The sequence below is a fragment of the Lygodium microphyllum genome, chromosome 20, assembly GCF_053477565.2.
Source record: "Lygodium microphyllum isolate KBCC chromosome 20, Lygodium_microphyllum_v1.1.10, whole genome shotgun sequence".
NCBI lineage: Eukaryota > Viridiplantae > Streptophyta > Polypodiopsida > Schizaeales > Lygodiaceae > Lygodium > Lygodium microphyllum.
In genome coordinates, this window is record NC_141154.1 from 317,383 (window position 1) to 332,953 (window position 15,571).

The 15,571-nt window shown below is 40.9% G+C and overlaps 1 pseudogene; it reads right to left on the minus strand.

The window, feature by feature from the left end:
- Positions 1-7,373: 7,373 nt before the first annotated feature.
- LOC148018648 (F-box protein MAX2 homolog A pseudogene) lies at positions 7,374-10,586 on the minus strand (annotated as a pseudogene).
- Between the last annotated feature and the right edge of the window lie 4,985 nt (positions 10,587-15,571).

The following is a 15,571-nucleotide window of genomic DNA, read 5'->3' on the forward strand; positions in this document are numbered from 1 at the left end:
GACACAAAGAGAGGTGGGGAGAGAGGGTCTTTCAATGCCCTTGTTTTATAAGTTTTTTATTTTCTATCTTTCACTTTAATTGTAACAAGATGCATTGAGTGAGAGGGGAGAGGAAAAGAGAAAGAAATAGAGAGAAGAACTAGGGAGGGAAAGAAAAAGAGAGAAGAAATAAGAGTGGGAGGAAAGATGGGGGAGAGAAAGAAACATTGAGAGAGGGGGGAGAGAAACAAAGAAGAATGAAGGGAGGAAAAGAAAGAGAGAGAGAGAGAGAGAGAGGGGGGTGGGGAGAGAAATAAAGAAGGATGAAGGGAGCCAAATGGACAAAGAGAGATGGATGGAGGGAAACAAATAAAGGGAAAGGGAGAGAAAGAGGAGTATAGATTAAAATGGAGGAAGATCACCAATTAGGGGAACAAAAACCTATTGTTTGCCATAACATAGACCAAATGGAAAACGATGATGGTCATGATGTCCAAGATTGTGAGGCGTATCTTAATCAATATATCCTATATCCTTGCACTCAATGCAAGCTGGCAATCAGACGAAAGTGTCACTTATCCATAGAATACATACAATGCTTCGATGAGTTTCAATCGAAGATCATTGACCAGGTGATTTAAAACTTTGAGCGAATGGTAAGAAAAGTGTGCATCCACAATCTCGAATTAGCAGTGACATACAAAGACGTAATGGCACAGATGACAGAAGGATGTAATTTTACCAAGTACCTAGAAGAGGTGGGATGACCGACAACAAATGCATAGAATTGATGAGAACTTTTGCTATCCAAAGGAACACCAATACGGTAACCATCAAGCAATGAGAAATCTCTAGAAGGGTAGAATTTGCCTTTAATCCTTTGTGGATAAGACCCTAGGATTAGTAGAGAAGGCAAGGAAAAGGCCAAAGAGGGGCGTATACGAGATGCTTGGAATGGACAAAATGAAGGTCTACACAAATTATGGTATCAGCCTGGCTAACATCCCTAACCCTACCATTCGACTGTATGCAAAAATGGTACATACCCTCTTCTCAAGCCAGAGTTATAACACTCTTATGAATAGAATAGGCGTACCATTGTTGAAGACCCTTGCAACAAACCCCTTGGACGAGGTAAATTGGAACATCTACATCGTCCAGAAGATAATACAGGCATCAGCAAAGGTACTAGCCATAGCCCCAAGGGCAGCAGGAGGGGAGTCTCCGGCTACCACAACGGAGTCAGAGAGTAAAAAACCTACTTCCAAGGCTTCAACTATAGGCTATAGAGGAGTACTAGCGGTCATCATTCAAAAAGCCTTGGGAGGGGCAGAAAGAGAAGTAGTAGAAAAAAACCCGAAGCCGTCACCTATCCAAGAGAAGCATCACTCCCCCACCCCAGCAAGCCCGATTATCTCACTTTCAACAAGAGAACAAGGAAAAAACAAATTCCACAAGGAACAACAAGACAATAGAGAAAGAGTTGCAAATGAAAAGGAGACTGATTGATCCTCTCAATAGCAAGAAACCTCGAGTGAGAGGACAATCAACAAGCAGCAAGGTTCAAAGTTGTTGAGCTAGGGGGAAAAATATCACTCTTAAAATCCCCATAAGAAGAATCCAGTCCACCTCTGAAGAAAACAGAGAGCTGCAAAGGGTGGAGGAGGAATCGAAAAGGCTTGAAGAAGAGTGCAGGAAGAAACAAGAAGATGAGGAAGAACGACTAAGGCAATAGGAGGAGATTTCCTTGGACATTGAGAGATCAGTGGAGCAATCCTCCTGATCTCAAGAACTGGCAATGATGAGCCTAGCATGAGATGGCATACCAAGAACAAGCATAGCAGGTAGCTAAAGATGCAGAACCAAGACCGGTGGTGGAAGGCCAAGGTAAAGCCCCTCTACACCCAATCCCACCAATCATAGCTACCCATACAATCACCCCGACACAAGGAATTACTGAAGGGGCGATCAATGAAAGCAACATCATGGCCTAGGTGCAATAGTTAGTAAGCAAAGTTCAAGAAATTCGCCTGCACCTAGCGAAGGAGCTCTCCTTATAGGAATGAAGAAGCCAACAATAGGCGATGTAGAATCACACCAAGGGCCATAGGTACCCCGCTTAGAAGTGTCAACTACTTCGATGCATTCAGTCATGCGCAATAATAAATCATGATGAATTGGTTTAAAAAACTTCAAAGCTAACCAAGGGCCATAGGTACCCCACTTAGAAGTGTCAACTACTTCAATGCATTCAATCATGCGCAATAATAAATCATGATGAATTGGTTAAAAAAACAAGAGGTGCCTAGAGCTAAAAATTAAGGAGTTGAAGAGGCAAAGAGAAGAGGCAAGGACAGAGCTACATGCGGTAAGAACCCAAAGAGAAGAGGAGACCACAAAGAAGCTGGTAGAGCTACACAACCAACTTCAAGAAACTCTCCACGAGCAAGCCATACTGAGGGAACAAGTAGAACATAAAAACCAAGAGTAGTAACAAATGCACACATTGTGGTGGGAACAGGAGCAAGTGGTCACCACTCTAGCCTAATACCAAAATCAAGGTCTAGAGCAAATGAAAGAGAAAGTAGAGGAATGGGCAGCCAAGAACAAAGACAAAGTCAAAGACTTAGCTTCTTACAAGCCGGCCCATTCCAAGAGTGAACGCCTCTTGGTGGAAAGCAAAGTTGTGACTGTCAAGACAAGAAGCTAGAGCAACAACACACATTTTTTAGCATAGTGTTGAATGTCACCTAGTCAAGTGGAGAAGAAACATTGGAAGAAGTAGAAAGAAAACTAGAATTGGCAAGGGGGTTGCAACATGAACTCCATGGCAAGGTACTCAAGCCTAGCACCAGCTTGGGAGTAGAGGAGCAACGAGCCCATCTAATTTTAGCTAGCTTAACCTCACAGAAACTCGCATTGCTAGGGCTTGGGGAGCCAGAGCACCAAGTGTAGCCGTCTCAACAAGAGCCAATAAAGCCGATTCAAGAAGAAGGGCCTGATTTTGAATAAGATCAACAAGAGGAAGAACAAGCGCAAGAACCAAGCCCCTCTCTATAGCCAGGAGCATAGCCAGAAGAGCAAGGGGAGGAAGCTATGCCACCTGAACGGATGGTGGAGATGAGGCACAAATGCAAAGAATAGGTGGAACTCGCCCGCAAAAAGCTCCAAGCCAAGACAGTGCAAGTTCCAGAGGTGGCCATCCCTCAAAGCAAGGAGTGCAACCTTGTGAACTAGGGCTAGGAACTTGCAATGTGGAAGCAATTGGAAAACCGCAACCACCCTTTCGAGTTCTCTAGCACCTTCCCTCGTACATTGGATAGAGTACTATGTCCTAGGGTAGTGAAGGATATTGTTAAGCATTCAGCAAGGCTAAGAAGGAGATGGCTAGAAGAATGCATGAGACACCCCACATGGTGGCAGCAAGAACCTATAGATTACTAGAAAGATAAGGCGGTGGAGGTACCCCAGAGAGTGGAGGGATATGAAGCTCAGCCTAGGTGGCATAGAAACATTTGGGACTCTAACTTAGAGACCTGAATGGCTTTTTGCAACACTCTACCGCATAAATGAGATGATCCTACTTACATGCCCTACCCGAGAAGGATTGGAGTTGACTTTAACTTGAAGGTGCATGGCAGGTACCACTTCCCTCTGATCTACAATGTAAATACCCCAACCCCTAAAGAAAGCCCAATCTTCACCAAAAAGGGCGTCTGCCTATCCATAGCATGTTTCCTCAAAGACTTCTCCTCATGCCCCGATCCCACCTTCGTCACCACATGCAACTATCTCCGTCTATTACAAATATTATATTTAAAAAAACCTACTGCAAAGGAAGAATGGTTGCCACCACTCTTTTTTAATATGAATGATGAGATAAATAGCAGTGCAACGATGCGTCTCATTATGAAAGCCACCCTCTTGCCAGCATTTTGTATGAACCTCTTAGAAGACATGAGTGACAGTAAATTCATTGGGTGTAACCACATCTTCTTTTCATCTACTACAGTCAATGTAAAAGCTAACTTAAAGGGGTATTTGCAAAGCATGACCTTCCTAAGCAAAGCCCTCAAGTTGTCACGCAGTGCCTGGCTCCTGTTCATGAACGGGATGCTTCTTAGTGCACTCACTTTATAATTCCAAAAAAACAAGGGAGGAAAAGAAAAGAATAAGAAGTGGAAATAAAAGAAACACAATAATAAAATCAACCCATTTGTACTCTAGGAGCATCACAAGCATTGCACCTAGGGACCACACCAACCCCTCCCCCACATCACAACTTAGGGCACATCAAGGGTAGGACATAATCGATAGACTTATCTCCCTAAGTCACGCACAACACCTCCATTTACACGAACCGGTTCCTTAAGTGTGGGACAACATCTTAGGCTCATCAACACATCTCCTAGTTCCAACATCACTTGCACAGCGTGCTCCACAGTAAGATAGACACAACCCCTTAGAAAGTTTACTCTTTTTATTTTTGAGAACATTGTATAGCCGTATGACAAACCAATGCCTATGAAGGCCTTTGTCAACCAATCATCTATCTTTGCCATCCATAACTTCCCAAACTCACTTTATAAAGCATGCCCAACGTGACCTATCTCCCTGAGGAATCCACCTTATAAAACATGTAAAATACCATGTGAGTTCAAAGGAAATGGTATTTTATTTAGTTCAATTTATATTACTATATTCATAAAAGGGGTTTTTTAATTATAACTTGTAAGTTTAATTAAGTAAAAATAATTATTTTTTATCCTTATAGCACGTAAAAAAATGATATTTCTCAATACCCTTTCAACGCACGTTATATAGATGATTTCTTGTAGGTGTATCCCCCACACCTACCTCCCTAATAACCCCAAGCATCATTTCTCATCACCCCTTTGCCAACTCAAGCCCTACCCTCAAATGCCATGAAATTGGCACCTAGCTAGGAGGGGAGGGTAATGTTACACCCTCCAAAGACCAAGACAGAAAAGCCGAAAAATAAAAAATGAAAGACAATCCCAAGGCGAGAGAAAAACAAAAGAGAAATGCACAGCCAAAAAATACACTCTCGAAAAAGATTGAAGATACGAAGTGCGGAAAAAAGTCTTGAACATAAAAAGAAGCACACAATAGTAAGCGCACCATGATATGCTAGCAAAGAAAGTATCGGACACATTGCAATTCATTTTGTAAAAGAGTATCGGGCTCTCGCTCGTGCAAATTGTAAAGAATGAGATACGTAAGTTAAGGCGTACACTAATATAAAGGAGAATAAAAGAGAGTAGAGGAAGGGACAATTGCCGGACCAAAAAAGGGAATGGCCGCTCAAGAAAGGGATAAGGGCATGTATATAAGTCAAAAAATGAATAAAGCTCATTTTTGTGTGGCCAAACTTACTCTCTTCTTTTGTCTTGCTATTACTTCCTTCTTGTGCATGAAATAGGGAGAGAGGAAGTGTGAGAGAGGGAGAGTGTGTATACGAGGGAGTAAGGGACCGTGGAGAAGCTCTTGTTCTCCTCTCTTCATCTTCTTCTTTTTCTCTTTCACCTTCTTGCGCACATGTCTATGAAGGTCGAAGCTCAGAGCTTGAAGATGGAGCTTGCTTGAGGTTGCATCTTGAATCATGAAGCCATCGGCAAATTCATGGGAGGAGGTACTCGATCGGACTCAAAGGTAAGGTCACTACATTGATATGTGAAAGAGTGCGCATGGCTATGTGAGAGGTAGCCATAGCTCTCGGCTTGAAAGGCTTGAAGCAATAAGCAGTCCATGGGTCTTGGTGGTTTGCCCACAAGGGCAACAACAAGGCTAACATGAAAAAAGGGGATGATTCATTGTGTCGAGGCATCTGGTTGAGTGATCAGCCTTATGAAGGAGGCTTCATCCCAGCAAGAGTGAATACTAGGCTAAGCCATAAGCTGCATAATAAAGGCTTGGCTTACTAGAGTGACCTTTGGAGCCATAATCAACAAGCCTTCTTATCTGTAGAGCAGATTGTAGCAAGGTAGAGGCTGAATCAGGAGGACGACTGGCTGCAGCTGAGATCCTGATGAAGGAGAAGGATGATTGGCCCACATCTACCAATGTCAAGGATGGATCATGGGACCCCCTTCAAATATTGGGTAAACGATAAAGGCAAGCCTATATTAGAAATGAAGATACGAGATCTCAAGGAGCCAAACAGCAGATGGTTCCTGAAAGCAGTAAAGAGTTGGGAGAAAGAGGAGCTAAAGGGCTACAGTGATGACCTGGAAGAAACTATTGAAGAAAGCCTTTAAAGCCACCCTATCCCCAAAATTTGATGTGCTCTTACAGAGGGTCGTGGCTAATAAGATGCCCACCCAGGATAGTATTAGCACATTGATAAATTGCTGTCCTTCCTGTCCACTGTGTGGTAGAGAAGAGGAAACTGTCAAACACTTATTTTGGGAGCGCACTGAAGTTTGGGCATTACAGAGGAATATTCAGAACAGCATAGAGAAGATCAAGCTGCACTAGACTATCAGCTGGAGACAGGCACTACTAGGGGAGAGGCTTTTTTAATGAAGTATTGGAAGGAATTTGGACTATAGCAAGAGGACTAGCAATTCAAACAACCTGGGCTTTTGGAAATGATTGTGTTCATGATTGTGCAAAGAGCTCTAAGGGGATGCTCATAGATACATCTTTTCGGAAGCTTCAATCTCGTTGAAGAGATTGTCTAGAAATGATGAAGCTTTGGTGTCTGTAAGCAAACTCATGAAATCCTTGGTTTAGAGGCAGGCTGCCTGGCTAACCAATTTTTGATGATGCAAATTTTTACTTCATAATACAACTTGTGCACATTCTAAAAAAACACTCAAATCAATGACTAATCCTCAGCAATAATATATACAAAATGAAGTGTGTCTACTTCTGCCTTGCTTAGCCTTCAAGCCATAAGCTAAAGCCTGGTAATGATCAGATTTCACTCCTAATTGCGTGAGTTTAGACTCATTTTTTCTCATCGTTGTCAAACACAATCTCTCAGAAAAAGAATGCAAGCTCCAAGGTCTCATTGTATGTGCTTCAGTCAAAACTAGCCAACCACACTTCTGACTTCGTTACCAATAATAAAAACACTCCCTAGGGGCCTAAGCCTACAAGATCTGAAGAGAATCCTTAATAGAGCACCAAGAAAAACACGAAGAAGAAGAATTCAGATCATCTAGAGAGTGCTGCTACAATGACAGACTGATTATTTTCCAATATTGATAATGCATTTGCCCATGACTTTGATTTCACTCTGCTAGGGCCATCAAGCTAGCAGGCACTATAAAAGCTGCTTCACTTTCAGAAGAATATAAAAAGGGATGGTCAATGATCCAGACAACCCAAAAGAGATGCATAAGAACAGAAGTTTATGAACTAGAGTCTAGACGCAAAAAATTCGCAGTAGTCATCATTAGCCGGCACCATGAGGTGGAGGCAGAGCACATCACATCAAGCTGGCAGGTACTATAAGGGGCTGCCTTGCCTTTAGAAGAATAAAGAAAAGATTGTAATGATCCAGACTATACGAAATATAACAGAAGTCCTAAAAGTAGGCTTCAAAGAGAACGGTAACATCAACAGCAGTCATATTAAGCTAGCAAATGAACAGCAGTCATCCTAAGCCAGCATATCAAATAGCACCATCTCCAGACAGGTGTATGTAAACCAATGCTCGAGGCAGGGAACATGTCAATCTGGAAAACCCTGTTCAGCCAAAGCAACTTCAAATCTTTTGCAAGCATCTGCCCTCATTTCTGTATTTAAATCAATGTCTGGGGCAGGATAGTAATCTATCCTCAGCTGCACATCCCTCAGGTTGTGTATATTCAGAAACATTTTTAGTAAATGTTCGTTAATGGTCCCATGCAGGATAAGCTTCCTCAGTGTCATACATTGTGATATGAGTCCAGCGCCAGGAAGTGACAACCCTCTCCGGTTGGCATCCCTATCTTGAGGCGGCCAATAGTCGAGCTCGCTAAGCTTCAAATTCTGAATACCTTGAAGGTACCACCGCTCCCATAAGCTCAATTCCATGTGGCCCAAAGGAGCACTCAATGCATATCCTACGACTTCACTACAGTCCAAAGAAAGCCTTGTCAACATGGGGTAAGATGCAAGAGCTGAGATGCCTGCCACTCGAGCTCTGGGCCTATGACACATTCTAGAGTCTCCCTCGACCTTTATTTGTGCCTCTTGCAGAGAGGGGCACAGTTGTAAACCCATTTGTGGTAAAGGAGACAGTAACTCACTCACAGGTATCCACAAAGAGAGTGACTTCAGCTTAGTCCATTCCTTGCTGGAGAAATCGAGAGAGAAGTCAGGAAGCATGTAGATTGCAGAATCATCATCAGTCTCTAACAGGGGCCTTTCAGGAAGAGATGCTCTTACTGCATCTTCTCCAACCTGTCTACTGCTACCTGGCTCAGACACAACCCCCGAACCCAGATCATTTGTGGGCCTATCTTCCATACTGGAGTTGTGGCTGCTCAAAATAGGGCTTACATCAGAGGGTCTCCATGCAGAAAGTTCTCGTTCTCTGGGTCTCAATGCGGAAGGCTCTTGTCCTTCGTAAACAGCTTTGTTTACTGAAAGGGAGCAATTAAGATCAGTACTAAGTGGGATATTGCCAGTTTGACCACAATCATCCTGGCTGTAGCTTTCAGACTGCCATGACCTTGTGCTGCCTATACTTCCATCAGCTGAGTATGAATTATTTGCTCTCCTTGCTGCTGCATGTGGGTTCACATGAAAGGGTCTCCTATACAGCTCCTGAACACTCCCTTCTTCTGCTGCAAAATCAGCATCCAGCAAGCAATCAACATGTAAGTGCTCAATGGTGCCCTGAATAGGCTGCACTGCCCAAAGTGTGTCCACTGCATTCATCAGCAAACAGCAAGAAACCCTAACATCTTTGAGTGTTTGTTGTAGTTTGTGGGCTAAGGCATGCAAACCAGCTCTGGAGACCTCTTTACAAAATTGCAGACATAATTTGTGGAGTCCAGTGCATCCATTTGCAATTCCTGTCATGCCTGTGTCATCCAGATCCGCGCAATTCCTTATCATCAATTCTTTTAGACTCCTACATAACGCGATTCCTCCTGACTGTGGTCCCCTGTACAATCCATGGAAGTGGCCAAGGCTGAGGGAAGTTAGCCTCTTACAATGAGTAGCAAGCACTTCTAAAGCAGGTGCAGCATCCCTCACATTCAGAGAGAGTATAAACTTGAGATCCTCTAACAAAGGAAGAGCTTGAAAAACTGCAACAAGACCCTGCACAGTAATCTGAGCATCACGGACTGCAAAGCCCTCATTTGGTTCAACCCGTACATCATTGAAAACAGCGCTATCTAGAAGCTGAAGAACCCTCAGCTTCTTGCAATCTGTTGCTATCTGCAAAAGAGTGACATCCCCTACAAAATCGAGGTAGTGAGGATCAAAAACAAGGACAATTTGAAGCTCCTCCAAATTTCTGCAGCTATTCGTGATGGCAGCTACCTCTGATGCCTTGAAACCATCCCCTGAGACCCTTGATAGGCTTAGACTTCGAAGGTTGCTGGAGACATCAGGTTCTTTCTGTAAGGCTGGGGGTATGTCCTCAGTCCAGCAATAGAACTGTGAGAGGTCAAGATCCCGAAGACACTTGCATATCCGCATCAAGTAGAGAAACTCCATCCCCGGACCACTAGTTTCATCTGGCAAGATGGGCCTCTGATGCCATCTGATGAGCTTGATCGATTGTAGGTCAGGCCAGAAGCATGCTACCATTTCGATATCACGAGCGTCACGCACATAGGCAACAATATGTTGCACGCGCGGAAAGGCCTGCTGGAGCAGGTGCCCAACAACGAATGCACGCTCAGGGACGGATTGGAAGAGCGAGCAACCCCAAGGAGAGCATTGGGAGAGGTCAAGATGCTCTACTGCCTGGAAGGACCGAGGGACAAGGTAGAGGTCGCTCGCGTTGCCTCTGAGGCAGAGTTGGAGGCGCGTGGCCCTCTCCAAGCTGTACCAGTGGGTGCACACGAGCGCCATTGAGTTCCGGGTGCGCACATCTGAGATGAGACTGAAGATGGCAGCCACAAGGGGCTCTGGGATGTCAGAGATGTGGGTCTGGGAGGCAGCTGGTATGAGGAGCTGGTCCTGCTTCCTCTTCTTTGAAACAGACTGCCAGTCATCAAGGATGTGAAAGGGTATGCATGCCCATCTGATGGAAGCAGACGAGGAAGTCATTGGAGGAACCGAGTGGGGAGGCTCTTCTGCCATGGCATTTGCTTCTGACGACATAGACAACGAGTGACCGGTTACATAACGAACGACCAAGTGCGTGACATAATATGACTCTGATGAAGGATAAGATGATGAGAGAATGGCAAATCTGCTGATTTCGCCTTCCCCCCTTGTGTGTATGTCAGCTTATCATATCCTCTCTCATTCTCCCTCTGCCAGATTGCAAAATTGCAATCGCCCAAAGGCCCATTTCTATCTCTGAGATGCAAAAGCGAAAGAAGCTGCCATAACCTTTACCTGCAGCGCCTATATAGACTTCCTCGAACAGGAATCGGGATAGCGAGTGGGTCTTTTTCCTCTCAAGGTAAAGGAGGACAACTGAGAAGAGATTTGCTTAATTATTTAAAAAATACATAAACATCGAATGATTTACACACGCGTTTCTTTTCTTGTAGGCCAGATATGAAGACTCCCAATACGTATGTCACCGGATCTCGCTATTTTGTTGTGATACAGACTAGGGTTTTTTTAAAAGGGTTGCACTGGCTCTCGACCTTGTTATGGAAGGGCTGGTTAAAAAACTTGCCTTTCTTCGAGAAGGGTATGATTTTACAAACCTTGCTATAGAAGGGTATTTATGGCACATGTGCTTGGTCATTGTTGCAAGCACGATTGATTGTGAGAGACGTTTCTCCAAAATGAATCATATCGAGTCCAATGATTGCAATAGATTGTCACTCGAGAGCTTGAATCAACTCATGTTTCTTTCATATAATGGTGTTAAGGACCCTACAGATGTTGATTGGGATGTCATCTATGCAACATGGGATAGATTAAAAGCTCATCACAATATTAATGTGGTAGCAACATAGTTGATATAAGAAAGTATAAGTAATGGTGTGCTTTGATTGTATTGCTATTTCATTTGAGACTTGGATGATTGTAGAGCTATCTTGTTGCCTTTCTAGACTATCTTAATTGATTGAGATTTAGCCTCAACCTGACATTGCAATTTTATTTTTGGTGATAGAATTATAATTTTTTAATGCTTAAATAATTACTCATATGTTGTACTAAGTTTTAAATATTATATCATCATATCATGTCAGTATTAGTTTTTTGTAAATTAATGGACACAAAAAACTAACAAGATGACTTATATAAATGTCATAGTTTTTTTTTTCTCAAATACTATTCTATTAGCTAGAAATGCAAATTTTAGAATACATATCTTTCAAATGTCAAATTTTTAAAAAAGCCCTTCCACAAGAAAGGCACTTGTTCACAAGCCCTTCAATGGAAAAAACCTAGAGGACTTTCAAAAATAAACACTGATACTATAAGGCATGTACTGAAGTTTGATTCTCTTATCCAGAGTTCACACTTCAGGGGTTTGCAAAAAGATGGACCTAAAACTTGTTCATTTTGGAAAAAATCCTTAGTTCTCAACCTTTCAAAAAAATGAGAGAGCTCTGCCAACCATGGTTTTGTGCAAGAAACTATTTTTAAAATACATTTTAGATCACACAAAGGTTTTTTCAAAACCCCCGTGAAAAAATAAATATTGAAAAGCTTGGTGTCTTTTTCCTTATCCAAGCACACATATCAATCGAAAAGCAAGGTGGAACCTCGTGAGTGGAATGTGGCGAGAGAGAGAGAGAGAGAGAGAGAGAGAGAGAGAGAGAGAGAGAGAGAGAGAGAGAACCATAAAGGCCAAACCTTTCTAGGGGCAGAGTGTTTCCCAAAAAAAACTGGGTGGTTTTGGGGAATAACTTGGAACCCTCTACGTGACTTGGAAGGGTTCTCAATTTTTGTGGAAAACTTTCCAAAAAACTAGGTGAAAATAGCTCCTAGGTTGACACGTGTATCTAGGTTTTGTTCTTGTTTCTAAATAACTTGGAAGAGTGTGCTTTGTATAAGCAAAATAAATGTTTGACTTTTGAACTATATATGAGAACAAAATATTTGTTTTTTAAATTATATGGTTGAATTGAAGGTGCTTTTGACTACATCCAAGTATTTTTTTTAATCATGCATTAAATTAACAATACTCACAAGTTTTTAAAGCTTATTAGATTTGGTTAGAAACTAAATTGAAGGTGGCTTTAATAAAGAGGTGGGCCTCTTAGTTGTTCTATAATTATGGGGGAAGGTGTCATTCCCTAGTCTTTCAAGAAGATATGTTCTTTCCTTTCCTTTTCTTTATTTTCGTTTACTATTCGTAATGACAAAAATGGAAAAATCTAGATTCTAACCCTGTGAGAGATTGTATGTATAAAGATTGCAGTTGCCTTTGCTAAAGTGGAGCCTATAATAATGAGACAAAACCGAATGGGCAAACTACATTTATCAATTTTAGTTTCAGGTTGAACAATACACACACACACACAAAGTCATTGATTGGAAAATTATATCTTACGACTATATTATTTTGGTTGTAGGTTTAAAAAGCCCCAAACCTCCCGACCTACAACCTTTTCTAAACCTCCCCTTTCTCTCACATGTAATATCTCATTTTCTCTTTCTCCTCCCCTTTTAACTAAAAGCCCCTCCCCCTCTCTCTCTCATTGTAGGGCCCAGGCTCTCTCTCTCTCTCTCTCAAATTAAAACCCCCTCCTTTCTCTCACTTATAATCTCTCTCTTTCTTTTCCCCCTCCCCTTTTTAATTAAATCCCTCCCCTCTCCCCTTGTCTCTCATGTGTAGGATATAGGTTCTCTCTCTCTCTCTCTCTCTCTCTCTCTCTCTCTCTCTCTCTCTCTCTCACAATTAAAAACGTTTTTAAAAATATTTAATTAAAAAATTTAAATTAAAGAGTTTAACTTGAGAGAGAGTTCTAAAATAAAAAGGAAATTTTAAATTAAACTTGAGAGAGAGTTTAAAATTTTTAAAGACTTTTTTAATTTAAAAAATGAGAGAGAGAGAAGAATAAGAAGAATAAGAAAGAGAAAATACCCTATACATAAGAAAGAGAATAGTCTTTTTTAAATTAAACCTTTTTCTTCCTTCCTCCTCCCTTCCTCTCTCTCATGTATAGGGTCTAGGTTCTCTCTCTCTCTCTCTCTCTCTCTCTCTCTCTTCTCTCTCTCTCTCTCTCTGTTAGATTAAACTTTTTAATTTAAACTTTTCCTTTAATTAAATATTTTTTGGGCATAGTTTTTCACACACTTTGAGAAGGAGATAGTCTTTCACACACTTTGAGAGAGAAAAAGATAGGGAGAGGAAGGGAAAGGGAAAAGAGAATAGTCTTTTTTAAATTAAATCTTTTTTTATATAGTTTTTTACTTAGAGAGAGAAATATAGAGAAAATATATCATTTGAAAGAGAGAGAAAATAGGGAGAGAGAAAGGAAAAGAGAGGAAAGAGAATAATAGAGAAAGAGTGAGAAAAATATAAAGAGAAAAGAGAGAGAAAAAAACTTGAATGAGAAAGAGAAAGGAAAACAAATATGAGAGAGAGAGAGAGAGAGAGAGAGAGAGAGAGAGAGAGAGAGAGAGATTGAGAGAAAGATAGCAAAATAGAAAGAAGGGGAGAGAGAGGGGAAACAGAGAGAAAGAGAATTATAGAGAGAGTAAATATAAAATTTAAGAGAGAGAAAGAGAGAAAAAGAAAAAAGGAAAAGAGAGGGGAGAAGAAAAGGGGGAGAGAAACAAAGAGAAGAAAAGCGAGGAAAGAAAAAAAGAAGAGAGAGAAAAGAAGAAGAAGAAGAATAGAGAGAATTTAAACATAGAGAGAGAGAATTATAGAGAGAAGAAAGATAAAATTTAAAAGAAAGAGAAAAGAAAAAAATTTAAAGAGATAATAAAGAGAGAGAAGAGAAAAAAGAAAAAAAGAGGAGAGGGAGAGAGAAGGAAAAGAGAGGAGAGAGGGGGAAGAGAGAGAAAGAAGATAGGGAGAGAAAGATAGAAGAATAAGAAGAAGAAAGAGGAAGAGAGGAAGAGAGATGGGGGGAAAGAGGAAAGAGAAATGTCTTGTTTAAATTTAAATATTTTTTGAGAGAGAGAGAGAGAGATAAGATAAAATTTAAAAGAGAGGGAGGGAGAGAAGGAAAAAAGGAAAATCAGGAGAAAGGGGAGAAGAAGAAAAGGGGGCACGAAGAGAGAGAGAGAGAGAGAGAGAGAGAATAAAAGGAGAGAGAAAGAGAGGAGAAAAAGAGAGAGAATATGAACTTAAAGAGAGAGAATTATATATAGGGAAAAGATAAAATTTACGTACTTTAAGAGAGACTGAGGGGGGGAAAGAAAGTGAAAGAAGAAGAAGAAGGAGAAGAATAAGGGGAGAGAGAGGAGAGAGAGAGAGAGGGAACATGGAGGGAGAATTATAGAGAGAAGGAAAAATAGAGGAGAGAGGAAGAGAGAAGGAAAAGAGAGGAAAGAGAGAGAGAGAGAAGAAGAAGAAGAAGAAGAAGAGAGAGAATATAAACAAAGAGAGAGAATAATAGAGAGAGGAAAGATAAAATTTAAAAGAGAGAGAGAGAGAGAGAGAGAGAAGAAAAAATTTAAAAAGAGAATGAAGAGAGAGAAGAAGAAGAAAAAAAAGGAAAAAAGAGGAGAGGGAGAGAAAAGGAAAAGAAAGGAGAGTGGGGAGAATGAAAGGGGGGAGAGAGAGAGAGAGAAGAAAAGCAGGGAGAGAAAAAAGGAGAGAGAGAATTAGACATAGGGATTTGAGAAAAGAGAGAGAGAGAGAGAGAGAGGGTGAAGAAAAAAATTAGAAATAGAGAGGGGAAAAGAGGAGAGAGAAATATGAGAAATGGATTGCTAAGCGGCAACTTCGCTTGTGCTTCGCAGCAGCAAAGTGGCATAGCGTTCTGTGGGCATGAAGCATACGCAGAATGCTAGTACTAACTAATTAGCTAACTATCTAATTAGCTAATTAATTTCTTAACTTATTAGTTATTAATAACAATATACACTAACTACACACACTCTCTATAACATTACTTATTTAAGTACTATAATGTGTACTATATACAAATATTATTAGCCTATATTAGCTATATTATCCCTACTATATTAGATGTACATAGCATAACTATAATATTAGATTAGCAATGTGATAGGATAACTATATAAACATAGCCTCTCTATAGTATTAGATTAGTTATGTAATAGGATAACTATATAAACGATCTTTAACCGATTACTTAGTTACAACATTAGCCCTCACTAACTATTTAGCTACACTAGTGTACTATATTAAGACTAGATGCTCAAGAATAAAGTTGAATTGCTTTCAAAAAGTAAAAATAAAAGTGGAATTTCAATACAACATTAGCTTGTAAGTGCAAGTCTAACAAATCTATACAATATTACTTTGATTGTATGATTGGAACTTTTTGAACCTTCCCAAACTTCA